The sequence below is a fragment of the Cherax quadricarinatus genome, chromosome 89 (genome assembly GCF_038502225.1).
Source record: "Cherax quadricarinatus isolate ZL_2023a chromosome 89, ASM3850222v1, whole genome shotgun sequence".
Classification (NCBI taxonomy): Eukaryota; Metazoa; Arthropoda; class Malacostraca; order Decapoda; family Parastacidae; genus Cherax; species Cherax quadricarinatus.
In genome coordinates, this window is record NC_091380.1 from 3,456,855 (window position 1) to 3,475,365 (window position 18,511).

The following is an 18,511-nucleotide window of genomic DNA, read 5'->3' on the forward strand; positions in this document are numbered from 1 at the left end:
CTATCTAAAAAAACAACAATAACAGAAGCAGCAACAAAAGCAACAACAGTAGCAGCAGTAACAAACAACAGTAAAAACAGCATCAATGGCATCAGCAAAAGGAACCAAAACAACAACAGTAACAATAACAGTAGAAGAATCAGCAGCAACAACAGCAGCATCAACAGCAATAATAGAAGCAGCAAAAACATCAACAGCAATAGCATTAGAAACAGTAGCAACACTAGCAACAACAGCTACAAGAGCAGTAGCAACAACAACAGCTACAAGAGCAGTAGCAACAACAACAGCTACAAGAGCAGTAGCAACAACAACAGCTACAAGAGCAGTAGCAACAACAACAGCTACAAGAGCAGTACCAACAACAACAGCTACACGAGCAGTAGCAACAACAACAGCTACAAGAGCAGTAGCAACAACAACAGCTACAAGAGCAGTAGTAACAACAACAGCTACAAGAGCAGTAGTAACAACAACAGCTACAAGAGCAGTAGTAACAACAACAGCTACAAGAGCAGTAGTAACAACAACAGCTACAAGAGCAGTAGTAACAACAACAGCTACAAGAGCAGTAGTAACAACAACAGCTACAAGAGCAGTAGCAACAACAACAGCTACAAGAGCAGTAGCAACAACAACAGCTACAAAAGCAGTAGCAACAACAACAGCTACAAGAGCAGTAGCAACAACAACAGCTACAAAAGCAGTAGCAACAACAACAGCTACAAGAGCAGTAGCAACAACAACAGCTACAAGAGCAGTAGCAACAACAACAGCTACAAAAGCAGTAGCAACAACAACAGCTACAAGAGCAGTAGCAACAACAACAGCTACAAGAGCAGTAGCAACAACAACAGCTACAAAAGCAGTAGTAACAACAACAGCTACACGAGCAGTAGCAACAACAACAGCTACAAGAGCAGTAGCAACAACAACAGCTACACGAGCAGTAGCAACAACAACAGCTACAAGAGTAGTAGCAACAACAACAGCTACAAGAGCAGTAGCAACAACAACAGCTACAAGAGCAGTAGCAACAACAACAGCTACAAGAGCAGTAGCAACAACAACAGCTACAAGAGCAGTAGTAACAACAACAGCTACAAGAGCAGTAGTAACAACAACAGCTACAAGAGCAGTAGTAACAACAACAGCTACAAGAGCAGTAGCAAAAACAACAGCTACAAAAGCAGTAGCAACAACAACAGCTACAAGAGCAGTAGTAACAACAACAGCTACAATAGCAGTAGCAACAACAACAGCTACAAAAGCAGTAGTAACAACAACAGCTACACGAGCAGTAGCAACAACAACAGCTACACGAGCAGTAGCAACAACAACAGCTACAAAAGCAGTAGTAGTAACAACAGCTACAAAAGCAGTAGTAACAACAACAGCTACAAAAGCAGTAGCAACAACAACAGCTACAAAAGCAGTAGTAACAACAACAGCTACAAGAGCAGTAGCAACAACAACAGCTACAAAAGCAGTAGCAACAACAACAGCTACAAGAGCAGTAGCAACAACAACAGCTACAAGAGCAGTAGCAACAACAACAGCTACAAGAGCAGTAGCAACAACAACAGCTACAAGAGCAGTAGCAACAACAACAGCTACAAGAGCAGTAGCAACAACAACAGCTACAAGAGCAGTAGTAACAACAACAGCTACAAGAGCAGTAACAACAACAACAGCTACAAGAGCAGTAGCAACAACAACAGCTACAAGAGCAGTAGCAACAACAGCAGCTACAAGAGCAGTAGCAACAACAACAGCTACAAGAGCAGTAGTAACAACAACAGCTACAAGAGCAGTAACAACAACAACAGCTACAAGAGCAGTAGTAACAACAACAGCTACAAGAACAGTAGCAACAACAACAACTACAAAAGCAGTAGCAACAACAACAGCTACAAGAGCAGTAGCAACAATAACAGCTACAAGAGTAGTAGCAACAACAACAGCTACAAGAGTAGTAGCAACAACAACAAGCTACAACTACAAGAGTAGTAGCAACAACAGCAGCTACAAGAGCAGTAGCAACAACAACAGCTACAAGAGCAGTAGCAACAACAACAGCTACAAGAGCAGTAGCAACAATAACAGCTACAAGAGTAGTAGCAACAACAACAGCTACAAGAGCAGTAGCAACAACAACAGCTACAAGAGCAGTAGCAACAACAACAGCTACAAGAGCAGTAGTAACAACAGCAGCTACAAGAGTAGTAGCAACAACAACAGCTACAAGAGCAGTAGCAACAACAACAGCTACAAGAGCAGTAGCAACAACAGCAGCTAGAAGAGCAGTAGCAACAACAACAGCTAGAAGAGCAGTAGCAACAACAACAGCTAGAAGAGCAGTAGCAACAACAACAGCTACACGAGCAGTAGCAACAACAACAGCTACAAGAGCAGTAGCAACAACAACAGCTACAAGAGCAGTAGCAACAACAGCTACAAGAGCAGTAGCAACAACAACAGCTACAAGAGCAGTAGCAACAACAACAGCTACAAGAGCAGTAGCAACAACAACAGCTACAAGAGCAGTAGCAACAACAACAGCTACACGAGCAGTAGCAACAACAACAGCTACAAGAGCAGTAGCAACAACAGCTACAAGAGCAGTAGCAACAACAACAACAGCTACAAGAGCAGTAGCAACAACAACAGCTACAAGAGCAGTAGCAACAACAGCTACAAGAGCAGTAGCAACAACAGCTACAAGAGCAGTAGCAACAACAGCTACAAGAGCAGTAGCAACAACAACAACTACAAGAGCAGTAGTAACAACAGCAAGCAGTAGCAAGAACAGCATCAGGTCGTCCACAACAGCACCCTGAACCACCATCACTCGCCTAAATCAAACTACTGTGAACCACCCTAGTTAAGAACAGCCAGAATAACATCATACAACCAACACATAAGAAGGCCCAACATACACTACTGATGTATGCACGTATATGAGGCGTAGCAGTATTACGTATGCCTCGATCTCATTACGCTAATGTTCTGCAGAGCTTTCCTCATATTAAGGAAAAGTGGAAATAAATGAGCAGGTCGTTTCGACAGGCGGAACTATGAAGTGATTATTTTCAGTTTGCTTAACGTGATTGCTCGGGGACTGCCATGATATTTTGGTGCTTTATATCTATGGTTATATGTGTTGTGAAAATACTGTCGTTGTTGATTACTGGTGGGAGGGAAGGGGGTCGAGGCATGGCTCACTGCTCAGTCTTTTAGTTTGCTGTGTGTGCTCACCTAATTGTGGGTGTAGGGATCGATTCATAGCTCCTGGCCTCGCCTCTTCACTGGTCGCTACTACGTCCACTCTCTCCCTGCTCCATGAGCTTTATCATATCTTTTCTTAAAGCTATGTATGGTTCCTGCCTCCACTACCTCACTTTCCAGACTATTCCACTTCCTGACAACTCACAAGGGGTCACAGTCAGAAGTTGAAGGCTCATCTGAGTCTTCAACTTCTGACTGTGACCCCTTGTTGCTGTGTTCCATCTCTGGAATATCCTGTCTCTGTCCACCTTGTGTGTGTGTGTGTGTGTGTGTGTGTGTGTGTGTGTGTGTGTGTGTGTGTACTTACCTAACTATGGTTGAAGGGGTCGAGTCACAACTTCTGGCCCCGCCTCTTCACTGGTGGCTACTAGGTTCACTCTCAGAGTATTGTAGTGGGTGAAGAAGGATGGTAGTGGGTGAAGAGGATCCTATATACTGACTTACAAGTCACAGAAAACTCAAAACAGAGAAAGCTGTGAGATCCTCGACACCTAACATTCCAGCACCGCAGTGTGGCTATCCAAAGACGGAGCGCCTAGTGAATTTATTGATGCCTCAATGACCGTGTTCCAAGCTCAGACACTACAAGAAAATAAAGAGTTGCCACCTTTCTTTTCTCAGTGCCTCACCGTGGCTATCCAGAGAGGGATCACCTGCTCAATCTATGGTTCCCGTACAGCTTCTGCAAAGCTGTTGTAATCTGGATGTGTGGATTAAACTACTGTGTACTCTGATGCCGAGTTTGTAGATTCGAATCCTACTGTGGATTGAGAGGTAATGATATATATATATATATATATATATATATATATATATATATATATATATATATATATATATATATGCACAAAATATGCACAAACACTGATTTCTGGCTGAAGGAGACTCGAACCTACGAACCTTGGAACAAGGTACGCAGTGCATTACCATTCTCACCACACTGGACCAATACCTTGGCGTCCAGCTTGCGCTAGACGTTGATCCAAGGCAGCCAGCTTTCGAGTCTCCTTCAGCCAGAGATCAGTGTTTGTGTATATTTCGCCTGCTCTTGCGAATTCCTTGCATTGTTAATATCTCTAGTAAGGCTGATGCATGCAGGGGATGAGATGAAAAGCTGTAAGCCTTCTCCCTGAAAGCTGGCTGCCTTGGATCAAACATCTAGCGCAAGCTGGACGCCAAGGTATTGGTCCAGTGTGGTGAGAATGGTAATGCACTGCGTACCTTGTTCCAAGGTTCGTAGGTTCGAGTCTCCTTCAGCCAGAGATCAGTGTTTGTATATATATATATATATATATATATATATATATATATATATATATATATATATATATATATTGTATTGCTTATGTGGTATTTATTGTTATTACTGCTCTTACTGCTGTTGTTACTACTGCTTCTGCTGTTGTTGTTGTTGTTCTGTAGACAGAATTTGAGAAGCAGAGTGAGCGAGACAGAGAGAGAGAGAGAGAGAGTAAATACAGAGTAATAAGAGGATAATGTTGCATTATAGAGAAGCTGGTGATATACAGAGGTACGTAACTCATAGAGGAGATTAGAGTTGAGTAGGAAGGCTTGCACTGCAACTTACGACCACCTCAACTGTTGCAAAACTAAGCCCGGGGATAGTGTTTAATACCAGGCAGGATCTCCCTTTAAACTTAAGACTTTGTGGGGGGTCTTGAGGGGTCTGTGTGATGTTGTGGGGGTCTTGAGGGGTATGTATGATGTTGTGGGGTTCTTGTGGGGGTCTTAATGATGTTGTGGGGGTCTTGAGGGGTATGTATGATGTTGTGGGGGTTTTGTGGGGTCTTAATGATGTTGTGGGGGTCTTGAGGGGTCTTAATGATGTTGTGGGAGTCTTGTGGGGTCTGTATGATACTGTGGGGGGGGTCTTATACTCACCTAACTGTGGTTGTGGTTGCACTGTGTGTTCAATGTGATGTTATGGGTTGATCAAGACGTTGTGGGGAAGGGTTAAGTGGGTTGAATAAGAACCTGGTTTATTCCTGACTCGTGGGTTTAATTCCTGACTTAATGGCTTTTGCGGTTTAAGTTTTTATTTTTGGGGTCTCTCTCTCTCTCTCTCTCTCTCTCTCTAGTAAGGATTCCAACCACAGGATCTGGAAGAACTCCTACTGGAGCTGGAAATGGGAATGGTTCCCGGGAATAACAACTATGGAATACCTCTCCTAATGTATATTGTCAACAGCAGCTGCAACCTCGGGTTTAAAACAAGGGCAGAGGAGGACTTTACAGCCGCAGGTGCTGTATTTTGTGCTGTTGTTATTGATGCTGTTATTATTGATGTTGTTATTATTGATGCTGTTGTTATTGATGCTGTTATTATTGATGCTGTTATTATTGATGCTGTTATTATTGATGTTGTTATTATTGATGCTGTTGTTATTGATGCTGTTATTATTGATGCTGTTATTATTGATGCTGTTGTTATTGATGCTGTTATTATTGATGCTGTTGTTATTGAAGCTGTTATTATTGATGCTGCTGCTGCTGATCTTGTTGCTGCTGCCGTCGCTATTATTATTGTTACTATTATTATTATTAATATTATCATCATCATCTGGTAAGGCACAAACTGAAGACTAACACTGAACAAACTTCATCAAATAACGTTAATATAATATATTTTTTAAGCGATACCACCACCACCACCACCACCACTACGACCACCACCACCACCACTAGGACCACCACCACTACGACCACCACCACTACGACCACCACCACAACTACGACCACCACCACTACGACCACCACCACTACGACCACCACCACTACGACCACCACCACTACGACCACCACCACTACCACTACGACCACCACCACTACGACCACCACCACTACGACCACCACCACTACGACGACCACCACCACTACCACTACGACCACCACCACTACGACCACCACCACTACGACCACCACCACTACGACCACCACCACTACGACGACCACCACCACTACCACTACGACCACCACCACTACGACCACCACCACTACGACCACCACCACTACGACCACCACCACTACGACCACCACCACTACGACGACCACCACCACTACCACTACGACCACCACCACTACGACGACCACCACCACCACTACACTACCACCACCACCACTACGACGACCACCACCACCACTACACTACCACCACCACTACGACCACCACCACAACTACCACTACGACCACCACCACTACGACCACCACCACCACCACTACACTACCACCACCACTACGACCACCACCACCACCACTACCACTACGACCACGACCACTACGACCACCACCACTACGACGACCACCACTACGACGACCACCACTAGGACCACCACCACTACGACCACCACCACCACCACTACGACCACCACCACTAGGACCACCACCACTACGACCACCACCACAACTACGACCACCACCACTACGACCACCACCACCACTACGACCACCACTACGACCACCACCACTACGACCACCACCACTACGACCACCACCACCACCACCACCACTACGACCACCACCACTATGACCACCACCACTACGACCACCACCACCACTACGACCACCACCACTACGACCACCACCACTACGACCACCACCACTACGACCACCACCACCACTACGACCACCACCACTACGACCACCACCACCACCACTACACTACGACCACCACTACGACGACGACCACCACCACACTACCACCACCACTACGACCACCACCACTACGACCACCACCACTACGACCACCACCACTACGACGACCACCACCACCACTACACTACGACCACCACCACTACGACCACCACCACTACGACGACCACCACCACCACTACACTACGACCACCACCACTACGACGACGACCACCACCACCACTACACTACCACCACCACTACGACCACCACCACTACGACCACCACCACTACGACCACAACCACTACGACCACCACCACTACGACCACCACCACTACGACGACCACCACCACCACTACACTACGACCACCACCACTACGACGACGACCACCACCACCACTACACTACCACCACCACTACGACCACCACCACTACGACCACCACCACTACGGCCACCACCACCACTACGGCCACCACCACTACGACCACCAACACTACGACCACCACCACTACGACGACTACCACCACCACTACACTACGACCACCACCACCACCACCACTACACTACCACCACCACTACGGCCACCACCACTACGACCACCACCACCACCACTACACTACGACCACCCCCACTACGACGACGACCACCACCACCACTACACTACCACCACCACTACGACCACCACTACGACCACCACCACTACCACTACGACGACCACCACCACCACTACACTACGACCACCACCACTACGACGACCACCACCACCACTACACTACCACCACCACTACGACCACCACTACGACGACCACCACCACCACCACTACACTCCCACCACCACTACGACCACCACCACCACCACTACACTACGACCACCACCACTACGACGACGACCACCACCACCACTACACTAAACCACCACTACGACCACCACCACTACGACCATCACTACGACCACCACCAGTACGACGACCACCACCACCACTACGACCACCACCACTACGACGACCACCACCACCACCACTACACTACCACCACCACTACGATTACCACCACTACGACCACCACCACTACGACCACCACCACTACGATCACCACCACTACGACGACTACCACCACCACTACACTACGACCACCACCACTACGACGACCACCACCACTACGACAACCACCACCAACACCACTACACTACCACCACCACTACGACCACCACCGCTACGACCACCACCCCTACGACCACCACCACTCCAACCACCACCACTACGACGACGACGACCACCACTACACTACCACCACCACTACGACCACCACCACTACGACCACCACCACCACTACCACCACTACGACGACGACCACCACCACTACGACTACCACCACCACTACGACCACCACCACTACGACCACCACCACCACTACGACGACCACCACTACGACCACCACCACTACACTACGACCACCACTACACTACCACCACCACTACGACCACCACCACTACGACCACCACCACTACGACCACCACCACTACGACGACCACCACCACCACTACACTACGACCACCACCACTACGACGACCACCACCACCACTACACTACCACCACTACGACCACCACCACTACGACCACCACCACTACGACCACCACCACAACTACCACTACGACGACCACAACTACGACGACCACCACCACTACACTACCACCACCACTACGACCACCACCACAACTACCACTACGACCACCACCACTACGACGACCACCACCACTACACTACCACCACCACTACGACCACCACCACTACGACCACCACCACCACTACCACCACTACGACGACCACCACCACTACGACGACCACCACCACCACTACGACTACCACAACCACTACGACCACCACCACCACTACGACCACCACCACCACTACGACCACCACCACCACTACGACCACCACCACAACTACGACGACCACCACTACGACTACCACCACCACTACGACCACCACCACCACTACGACCACCACCACCACTACGACTACCACCACCACTACGACGACGACCACCACTACGACCACCACCACTACGGCCACCACCACCACTACGACCACCACAACCACTACGACTACCACCACCACTACGACGACGACCACCACCACCACTACGACCACCACCACCACTACGACTACCACCACCACTACGACCACCACCACTATCACCACCACTACGACCACCACCGCTACGACTACCACCACCACCACTACGACTACCACCGCCACTACGACCACTACCACCACCACCACTACGACTACCACCACCACTACGACTACCACCACCACCACTACGACGACCACCAACACTACGACGACCACCATCACTACGACTACCACCACCACTACGACCACCACCACCACTACGACCACCACCACCACTATGACCACCACCACCACTACGACCACCACCACCACTACGACCACCACAACCACCACTAACAGATAAAGCAGTGTGAGTGCAGTAATGCAAGCAGCAGTAATGCAAGCAGCAGTAATGCAGGCAGCAGTAATGCAGGCAGCAGTAATGTAAGCAGCAGTAATGCAAGCAGCAGTAATGCAGGCAGCAGTAATGCAAGCAGCAGTAATGCAGGAAGCAGTAATGCAAGCAGCAGTAATGCAGGCAGCAGTAATGCAAGCAGCAGTAATGCAAGCAGCAATAATGCAGGCAGCAGTAATGCAAGCAGCAGTAATGCAAGCAGCAGTAATGCAAGCAGCAGTAATGCAAGCAGCAGTAATGCAAGAAGCAGTAATGCAGGCAGCAGTAATGCAGGCAGCAGTAATGCAAGCAGCAGTAATGCAGGAAGCAGTAATGCAAGCAGCAGTAATGCAGGCAGCAGTAATGCACGCAACAGTAATGCAAGCAACAGTAATACAAGCAGCAGTAATGCAAGCAGCAGTAATGCAGGCAGCAGTAATGCACGCAACAGTAATGCAAGCAACAGTAATACAAGCAGCAGTAATGCAAGCAGCAGTAATGCAAGCAGCAGTAATGCAGGCAGCAGTAATGCAGGCAGCAGTAATGCAAGCAGCAGTAATGCAAGCAGCAGTAATGCAAGCAGCAGTAATGCAAGCAGCAGTAATGCAAGCAGCAGTAATGCAAGCAGCAGTAATGCAAGAAGCAGTAATGCAGGCAGCAGTAATGCAGGCAGCAGTAATGCAAGCAGCAGTAATGCAAGAAGCAGTAATGCAAGCAGCAGTAATGCAAGCAGCAGTAATGCAAGAAGCAGTAATGCAGGCAGCAGTAATGCAGGCAGCAGTAATGCAAGCAGCAGTAATGCAAGCAGCAGTAATGCAAGCAGCAGTAATGCAAGCAGCAGTAATGCAGGCAGCAGTAATGCAAGCAGCAGTAATGCAAGCAGCAGTAATGCAAGCAGCAGTAATGCAGGCAGCAGTAATGCAAGCAGCAGTAATGCAAGCAGCAGTAATGCAAGCAGCAGTAATGCAAGCAGCAGTAATGCAAGAAGCAGTAATGCAGGCAGCAGTAATGCAGGCAGCAGTAATGCAAGCAGCAGTAATGCAAGCAGCAGTAATGCAAGCAGCAGTAATGCAAGCAGCAGTAATGCAGGCAGCAGTAATGCAAGCAGCAGTAATGCAAGCAGCAGTAATGCAAGCAGCAGTAATGCAGGCAGCAGTAATGCAAGCAGCAGTAATGCAAGCAGCAGTAATGCAAGCAGCAGTAATGCAAGCAGCAGTAATGCAGGCAGCAGTAATGCAAGCAGCAGTAATGCAAGCAGCAGTAATGCAGGCAGCAGTAATGCAGGCAGCAGTAATGCAAGCAGCAGTAATGCAAGCAGCAGTAATGCAGGCAGCAGTAATGCAGGCAGCAGTAATGCAAGCAGCAGTAATGCAAGCAGCAGTAATGCAAGCAGCAGTAATGCAGGCAGCAGTAATGCAAGCAGCAGTAATGCAAGCAGCAGTAATGCAGGCAGCAGTAATGCAAGCAGCAGTAATGCAAGCAGCAGTAATGCAAGCAGCAATAATGCAGGCAGCAGTAATGCAGGCAGCAGTAATGCAGGAAGCAGTAATGCAGGCAGCAGTAATGCAGGCAGCAGTAATGCAAGCAGCAGTAATGCAAGCAGCAGTAATGCAGGCAGCAGTAATGCAAGCAGCAGTAATGCAAGCAGCAGTAATGCAGGCAGCAGTAATGCAGGCAGCAGTAATGCAGGCAGCAGTAATGCAGGCAGCAGTAATGCAAGTAGCAGTAATGTAAGCAGCAGTAATGCAGGCAGCAGTAATGCAAGCAGCAGTAATGCAAGCAGCAATAATGCAGGCAGCAGTAATGCAGGCAGCAGTAATGCAGGCAGCAGTAATGCAGGCAGCAGTAATGCAGGCAGCAGTAATGCAAGTAGCAGTAATGTAAGCAGCAGTAATGCAGGCAGCAGTAATGCAAGCAGCAGTAATGCAAGCAGCAATAATGCAGGCAGCAGTAATGCAGGCAGCAGTAATGCAGGCAGCAGTAATGCAGGCAGCAGTAATGCAGGCAGCAGTAATGCAAGTAGCAGTAATGTAAGCAGCAGTAATGCAGGCAGCAGTAATGTAAGCAGCAGTAATGCAAGCAGCAGTAATGCAAGCAGCAATAATGCAGGCAGCAGTAATGCAGGCAGCAGTAATGCAGGCAGCAGTAATGCAAGCAGCAGTAATGCAAGCAGCAGTAATGTAAGCAGCAGTAATGCAAGCAGCAGTAATGCAAGCAGCAGTAATGCAGGCAGCAGTAATGCAGGCAGCAGTAATGCAAGCAGCAGTAATGTAAGCAGCAGTAATGCAGGCAGCAGTAATGCAAGCAGCAGTAATGCAAGCAGCAATAATGCAGGCAGCAGTAATGCAGGCAGCAGTAATGCAAGCAGCAGTAATGTAAGCAGCAGTAATGCAGGCAGCAGTAATGCAAGCAGCAGTAATGCAAGCAGCAATAATGCAGGCAGCAGTAATGCAGGCAGCAGTAATGCAGGCAGCAGTAATGCAAGCAGCAGTAATGCAAGCAGCAGTAATGTAAGCAGCAGTAATGCAAGCAGCAGTAATGCAAGCAGCAATAATGCAGGCAGTAGTAATGCAGGCAGCAGTAATGCAGGCAGCAGTAATGCAAGCAGCAGTAATGCAAGCAGCAATAATGCAGGCAGCAATAATGCAGGCAGCAGTAATGCAGGCAGCAGTAATGCAAGCAGCAGTAATGCAAGCAGCAATAATGCAGGCAGCAGTAATGCAGGCAGCAGTAATGCAAGCAGCAGTAATGTAAGCAGCAGTAATGCAGGCAGCAGTAATGCAAGCAGCAGTAATGCAAGCAGCAATAATGCAGGCAGCAGTAATGCAGGCAGCAGTAATGCAGGCAGCAGTAATGCAAGCAGCAGTAATGCAAGCAGCAGTAATGTAAGCAGCAGTAATGCAAGCAGCAGTAATGCAAGCAGCAATAATGCAGGCAGCAGTAATGCAGGCAGCAGTAATGCAGGCAGCAGTAATGCAAGCAGCAGTAATGCAAGCAGCAGTAATGTAAGCAGCAGTAATGCAAGCAGCAGTAATGCAAGCAGCAATAATGCAGGCAGCAGTAATGCAAGCAGCAGTAATGCAAGCAGCAGTAATGCAAGCAGCAGTAATGCAAGCAGCAATAATGCAAGCAGCAGTAATGCAAGCAGCAGTAATGCAAGCAGCAATAATGCAAGCAGCAGTAATGCAGGCAGCAGTAATGCAGGCAGCAGTAATGCAAGCAGCAGTAATGCAAGCAGCAATAATGCAGGCAGCAATAATGCAAGCAGCAGTAATGGCACCTTCTCACCACTACACACAAACTTCAGACATTGGTTTGACATTTTCCATATTGTGCACACGCACCGTGATCCAGGGGGGAGGGGGAGCTATATGCTCCTCTCTCTCTCTCTCTCTCTCTTTCTATCTCTCTCTTTCTCTCTATCTCTTTAAATTGAACACGATAACAAGAAACCCTAATAAAGACGAACAAAACAAGAGTAGTGAATAATAGCATCACCAGTTTAACAAAGACCTGAGAGAGAGTATCCCAGCCTCACACTACGCTTCACAAGTGTCGAGATCTGAACGTTCAAACGTTGCTTGACACACTGCTGCCACACCTGTCCTTGCCCATCTTTTAAATCTCCCTATATACACCGAAATAAATGTTTTTTAGGAGTTTACCTAACCTAACCTGCCCTAATCTAACCTAACCTGCCCTAATCTAACTTAACCTGCCCCAATCTAACTTAACCTGCCCCAATGTAGCCTAACCTAACCTGCCCTAATCTAACCTAACCTGCCCCAATCTAACTTAACCTGCCCCAATCTAACTTAACCTGCCCTAATCTAACCTAACCTGCCCCAATCTAACTTAACCTGCCCCAATGTAACCTAACCTAACCTGCCCTAATCTAACCTAACCTGCCCCAATCTAACTTAACCTGCCCCAATCTAACTTAACCTGCCCTAATCTAACCTAACCTGCCCCAATCTAACTTAACCTGCCCCAATCTAACTTAACCTGCCCCAATCTAACTTAACCTGCCCCAATCTAACTTAACCTGCCCCAATCTAACTTAACCTGCCCCAATCTAATTTAACCTGCCCCAATCTAACTTAACCTGCCCCAATGTAACCTAACCTAACCTGCCCTAATCTAACCTAACCTGCCCCAATCTAACTTAACCTGCCCCAATGTAACCTAACTTAACCTGCCCAAATCTAACTTAACCTGCCCCAATCTAACTTAACCTGCCCCAATCTAACTTAACCTGCCCCAATCTAACTTAACCTGCCCCAATCTAACTTAACCTGCCCCAATGTAACCTAACCTAACCTGCCCTAATCTAACCTAACCTGCCCCAATCTAACTTAACCTGCCCCAATGTAACCTAACTTAACATGCCCCAATCTAACTTAACCTGCCCCAATCTAACTTAACCTGCCCCAATCTAACTTAACCTGCCCCAATCTAACTTAACCTGCCCCAATCTAACTTAACCTGCCCCAATGTAACCTAACCTAACCTGCCCTAATCTAACCTAACCTGCCCCAATCTAACTTAACCTGCCCCAATCTAACTTAACCTGCCCCAATGTAGCCTAACTTAACCTGCCCCAATCTAACTTAACCTGCCCCAATCTAACTTAACCTGCCCCAATATAACCTAACTTAACCTGCCCTAATCTAACCTAACCTGCCCCAATCTAACTTAACCTGCCCCAATGTAACCTAACTTAACCTGCCCCAATCTAACTTAACCTGCCCCAATCTAACTTAACCTGCCCCAATCTAACTTAACCTGCCCCAATATAACTTAACCTGCCCCAATCTAACTTAACCTGCCCCAATCTAACTTAACCTGCCCCAATCTAATTTAACCTGCCCCAATCTAACTTAACCTGCCCCAATGTAACCTAACCTAACCTGCCCTAATCTAACCTAACCTGCCCCAATCTAACTTAACCTGCCCCAATGTAACCTAACTTAACCTGCCCAAATCTAACTTAACCTGCCCCAATCTAACTTAACCTGCCCCAATCTAACTTAACCTGCCCCAATCTAACTTAACCTGCCCCAATCTAACTTAACCTGGCCCAATGTAACCTAACCTAACCTGCCCTAATCTAACCTAACCTGCCCCAATCTAACTTAACCTGCCCCAATGTAACCTAACTTAACCTGCCCCAATCTAACTTAACCTGCCCCAATCTAACTTAACCTGCTCCAATCTAACTTAACCTGCCCCAATCTAACTTAACCTGCCCCAATCTAACTTAACCTGCCCCAATCGAACTTAACCTGCCCCAATCTAACTTAACCTGCCCCAATCTAACTTAACCTGCTCCAATCTAACTTAACCTGCCCCAATCTAACTTAACCTGCCCCAATGTAACCTAACTTAACCTGCCCCAATGTAACCTAACTTAACCTGCCCCAATCTAACTTAACCTGCCCCAATCTAACTTAACCTGCTCCAATCTAACTTAACCTGCCCCAATATAACTTAACCTGCCCCAATCTAACTTAACCTGCTCCAATCTAACTTAACCTGCCCCAATCTAACTTAACCTGCCCCAGTCTAACTTAACCTGCCCCAATCTAACTTAACCTGCCCCAATCTAACTTAACCTGCCCCAATGTAACCTAACCTAACGTGCCCTAATCTAACCTAACCTGCCCCAATCTAACTTAACCTGCCCCAATGTAACCTAACTTAACCTGCCCCAATCTAACTTAATCTGTCCCAATCTAACTTAACCTGCCCCAATCTAACTTAACCTGCCCCAATCTAACTTAACCTGCCCCAATGTAACCTAACCTAACCTGCCCCAATCTAACTTAACCTGCCCCAATCTAACTTAACCTGCCCCAATGTAACCTAACTTAACCTGCCCCAATCTAACTTAACCTGCCCCAATCTAACTTAACCTGCTCCAATCTAACTTAACCTGCCCCAATCTAACTTAACCTGCCCCAATCTAACTTAACCTGCTCCAATCTAACTTAACCTGCCACAATCTAACTTAACCTGCTCCAATCTAACTTAACCTGCCCCAATGTAACCTAACTTAACCTGCCCCAATCTAACTTAACCTGCCCCAATCTAACTTAACCTGCTCCAATCTAACTTAACCTGCCCCAATCTAACTTAACCTGCCCCAATGTAACCTAACTTAACCTGCCCCAATCTAACTTAACCTGCCTCAATCTAACTTAACGTAACCTAATCTTATCTTGTTGTAAGTGGTTTACACTATCGACAAGTTGAAGATTAAGACACATGTGCAACCGTTGGGCGTCTTTATTGTTGAAACGTTTGTTCTACGCAGTAGATTTCTTCAGTCAAATACAGAGACAACAGTAGTAATGAAATAAAGACGATGTAATCAGTCCATTACCGCTATAACGTATGTATACTGTAATAAAGTTACAGCAATCAAATTGTAGACAACGGAACAAGGCGCGTGTACATGTGGCAAACAGTGGCATGAGAAATTAAACAGAAGAAGAAAAAAAGAGAATTGAGAAAGGCGCCTTGGGAGGAAAGGTGGGGAAACCTCCGCCAATTAGCGAGCGCCATTTTTTCCCGCGTTTTTAGCTCTTTTTGTGAAGTTCTGGCGGGAACTTTCACGTGTGTGTTCCAGCTGATGATTTGTTTACCATCTCATCTGCCCGCGATTTCTGCCTGTTAAAATTTCTGGCTCTCCGGTCTATGAGAGAAGGTGAGTGTGGAAACTGTTTGCATGGCCAGCGGTCTACACACACACCTTCAAGTTTTCCACAAACAATTAAAGCTTTTACGAAGTTAAACAAAGGCTTCAGAGGGATGGCTAAACTGTTTAAACTAGGCCATCAAAGCTTCAATGTTTTACCACATCCAGCCCAACCTTAAAACATTATCCTTGTACACTGAGCGATTTCCGGAGTTTTAAAAAAACCTACCCAGTAATAATAATCTTTATTTCTACAAGTACACGATATAATTTATACAGACCATAGCTGACATCAGCGACATACTATATAGAAAGTCCCTGTTTATGTAGAGCATTTTGGGCCCTTCTCTCCTGTGTATTGTTACAGTCATGGTATTGTGTGAGGCACACATGTCACTCACAGTCACACATGTCACACACAGTCACACCACAGTCACACATGTCACACACAGTCACACACAGTCACACATGTCACACACAGTCACACACAGTCATACATGTCACTCACAGTCACACATGTCACACACAGTCACACATGTCACTCACAGTCACACACAGTCACACATGTCACTCACAGTCACACATGTCACTCACAGTCACACATGTCACTCACACATGTCACTAATACCTCACTCTCTGCCTGCAGTGTTGTTAAACCTCTCTGTGTGTTAGAAGGGATCAAGGTCTCAGGACCGGAATGTTGTGGAATATATTCTATTACTCAGTTATGGTTGCAGGGGTCGAGTCACAGCTCATGGCACCGCCTCTTTATTGCTCGCTACTAAGTCACTCTCCCTACTCCATGAGCTTTATCATACCTTTTATTAAAGCTGTGTGCTTATAAATCAATTTGTCGGTATCTCTTACCAAGGCTTACACCAGTACCTAACTGTTGCACATGTGTCTTAATTATCAACCTGATAACTGTACCTATGTGTACCTGCGGCTAAGTAAACCTACTTCCGGGCTGTGGTTCCTACGTCAGTTTACGTGCAGCCAGCAGTAACAGCCTGGTTGATCAGGCCTTGATCCACCAGGAAGCTTGGTCACAGACCGAGTTGCGGGGGTGTTGACCCCCGAAACCCCCTCCAGGTATACTTCAGGTATACTCTAGGTATACTTCAGTTATACTCCATGTATACTTCATGTATACTCCAGGTATACTCTAGGTATACTCCAGGTATACTCCAAGTGTGTGAAGTGCTTCTACACACTTGAAGAATGAGACACTCGGGCAATATTTGGGAATGTTTATCAGGGAAACGTTTGGCCAGCCAGTGGCTGCTTCAGTCCAGTACAGAGACAGCTGGAAGATGATGACAAGTTTAAGGTAATCAGTCCCTTAACCTACCGTCGATGTGTTCAGATGGATTAAACACATCGACTCCAGGCTGAGGGACTGATTACCTCAAACTCCTCATTATCTTCCACACTTCTTAATGGATTGAAGAAGCCAATGGCTAGCGAAACGTTTCCCTAATAAAGGTTCCCAAAGATGCCCAGGAGTCACATTCTTCAACTTTTCGGGTTTCTAAACCACTTCACGTCATACCTAAATTTGTTGAAATTTTCTAGGTAAACACCAGAGCATTTTACAAGTTATCCAAGCTGTTCCAGAATGTCATTCCAGGAGGCTCTTCCAAGATGCCATTCTAGAATGTCATTCCAGGAAGCCATTCCAGGATGTCAGTCTAGGACGCCATTCCAGGATGTCATTCTAGGACGCCATTCCAAGATGCCATTCGAGGATGTCATTCCAGGACGCCATTCCAGGATTTCATTCCAGGAAGCCATTCCAGGATGTCAGTCTAGGACGCCATTCCAGGATGTCATTCTAGGACGCCATTCCAAGGTGCCATTCGAGGATGTCATTCCAGGACGCCATTCCAGGATTTCATTCCAGGAAGCCATTCCAGGATGTCATTCCGGGAAGCCATTCCACGAAGCCAATTCAGGATGTCATTCCAGGAAGCCATTCCAGGATACCATTCCGGGAAGCCATTCCAGGATGTCATTCCAGGATGTCAATCAAAGATGTCATTCAAGAAAGCCATTCCAGGATGTCCTTCCAGGATGTCAATCAAGGAGGTCATTCAAGAAAGCCATTCCAGGAAGTCATTCCAGGATGTCATTCCAGAAAGCTCTTGCAGGATGTCATTCCAGGATGTCAATCAAGGATGTTATTCAAGAAAGCCATTCCAGGAAGTCATTCCAGGATGTCATTTTATGACACCGGGACATGAGTCAACAATGTTGCTCATAGATCACCCGCACGTGACAACTCTTCCAGCAATCTGGTCCTAGTTACGTTTCAAGCCGAGCAGATGAATCATTCTGCTTTTATGAGACGAATAATAACGAAA